The sequence below is a fragment of the Perca flavescens genome, chromosome 13, assembly GCF_004354835.1.
Source record: "Perca flavescens isolate YP-PL-M2 chromosome 13, PFLA_1.0, whole genome shotgun sequence".
NCBI lineage: Eukaryota > Metazoa > Chordata > Actinopteri > Perciformes > Percidae > Perca > Perca flavescens.
Window position 1 is genome coordinate 32,139,088 of NC_041343.1, and position 2,500 is coordinate 32,141,587.

The following is a 2,500-nucleotide window of genomic DNA, read 5'->3' on the forward strand; positions in this document are numbered from 1 at the left end:
ATCTACAGAAAACTAGCAGTGGAAAATATAGATCTATAACCTAATAGATCTTACATTATTTTCCTATTATATATTATATTTATTATGATTATTATTATATTATTATATATGTTTCATATCCTGTTTTATGTCATTTTTTAAAGACTTTTATCTCCTTTAGTTCGTGTAAATGTTGCAGAACATCTAACTCTTCTCTTTCTGTGAGTTTAAGTCATACTTTATCCGCAAAATATCCAACTTAGCAGCGACAAAATATCGATAATATTCCCGTAAGGTCGATTTTTAAAAGATCTGACATCATATTTCTAAAATACCTAAAGCTTATAACCTTCACTTATTGTCATATTTTAAGAGTTTAATGTTGCAGAACATCAATCTATATAAGCAACGGGAAAAAACACACTGATAATACACACGTTTTCAAAAAAGATTTGACATATATTATATATATATATATACTGTATATATTTAAAGCTTAACTTGTACTTTTTGTCATATTTAAAAAAAAAATTAAAAGTGGCAAAAAAATTGGAAAGAAAGTGAAAAAAAACATGTTAAAAAAATTGACAAAAATAATTAAAATAAAATCGACAAAAACGTGGCGAAAAATTACCACAAAATGTTGAAATTTTGACCAAGAAAAACCGACACTGGCGCTTTTGTTTTTGAACGTATAGCTCCTTCCTTGCACTACCACGTACGGTATAAGCACTCATGACTAGTTTTGCACTTATTATAATTATTTTTGGAATTCATGGTCAATAAAAAAAACAACCTAATTTTCAGGAAATTCTACCTAATTTTGCGTTAAAAAAGCAGAAATGATGAATGATTTAGACTAATATTAAAGGAAGGATAATCACAGAAGGGTCAACGTGCTGATCATACATTTTAGCATTTTTTTGTTTCAAATGTTTAAAAAAAATTGGAACAAAAACACCCAAAAGTCAACGAAAGAGATGCAATCTTTTGTCGTACTCACGGAGTGTGTAGAATAGAGATGTCAGCGAATGGACCATTTCGGGTCAAAATTGAAAATGAACTTTTTTTTTGTCAATTAAACTATAATTTCTATGAAATTATACCTCATTTTTTTTCTTTAAAAAAAAGGCATACATTATGAATTGTTATGACTAATAGTTCAGATCAGAAAATGTTGAGTGGATCACAGACTGGATGCTGTTTTGAAGCCATTTGAACATTTTAAACTCAATGGAAGTAATCATTGATTTTATTTTTGGGGCCATTTTGGTTGGAAGAAACCCATATTTATTTCACATGTAAACGACTCTAAAAACGGGCCAAATATGACCCGAAGACAACACAAGGGGTTAAGAGTTTAATGTTGCACTGACGCGGAAATAAAACAACCACTGATAATACACACACGTTTTTAAAAAGATTTATTTTTGGGATTTTCAGCCTTTTATTTTGACAGGACAGCTGGAGACATTAAAGGAGAGAGAGAGAGTGAGGGGGGGGGGGATGACATGCAGCAAAGGGCTGCAGGTCAGAGTTGAACCTGCAGCGACGAGGAGTGCACCTCTATACCCAACCCTAACCTCTATAATATGGGCGCACGCACTACCAACTGAGCTATCCGGGCGCCCACTTTTTGTCATACTTAATTAACCCCTTTGTGTTGTCTTTGGCCCGTTGTCTAAATGTCTCTCTCAGAAATGTGGGTCTCTTTCAACTAAAATTATCCCAAAAAATAAGGTGGATGGTTCCCTACAACGCTCTTCACAAGTAAAAGACATAATCAGTGCACTACTTTTAGTGAATTTGGGCGTTTTATTTCATTTTATAGCATTTCAAAAGTGAAAAAAAGTTGAAAAAAGTGACAAAATGTTGGAAAAAAGCATCAGAAACGTGCAAAAAAACGTGAATAAGCGCAAATAAAATCGACAAAAACATCGTAAAAAGAGACAAAAGTGTCAAAAAAGACGACCAAAATGTTGAAAATAAATTAAAAAAAAGTTTCATTTTAAAATTTTTAAATTGAGGGTTCAAATATTAAAATAAAAGTCTTTTTGTCATATTTAATTTGGCCCGTTGTCTAAATGTCTCTCTCAGAAATGTGGGTCTCTTTCAACTAAAATTATCCCAAAAAATAAGGTGGATGGTTCCCTACAACGCTCTTCACAAGTAAAATACATAATCAGTTCACTACTTTTATTGAATTTGGGTGTTTTATTTCATTTTATAGCATTTCAAAAGCATTTTTTTTATAAAAGAACGTTGAAAAAAAGTGACAAAATGTTGGGGAAAAAAAGCATCAAAAACGTGAAAGAAAACGCAAATAAGTGCAAATAAAAGCGACAAAAACATCGGAAAAATAAACAAAAGTGTCGAAAAAGACGACGATAATGTTGAAAAAAAACCTCAACAGGACACGAGGCTTCACAATATTAAAATGTTTTTGGTCATATTTAAGAGTTGAACAAACAACTGAATGACATCATCCTGCCTTTACCACACGAGACACCAACGCACGGTA

The 2,500-nt window shown here is 31.8% G+C and overlaps 1 protein-coding gene across 1 annotated transcript in view; it reads left to right on the plus strand.

Moving 5' to 3' along the window:
- Nucleotides 1–2,500, plus strand: part of LOC114566266 (homeobox protein CDX-1) — an 18,971-nt gene that overhangs the window by 1,363 nt on the left and 15,108 nt on the right. The gene's annotated exons all lie outside the window — the stretch shown is intronic.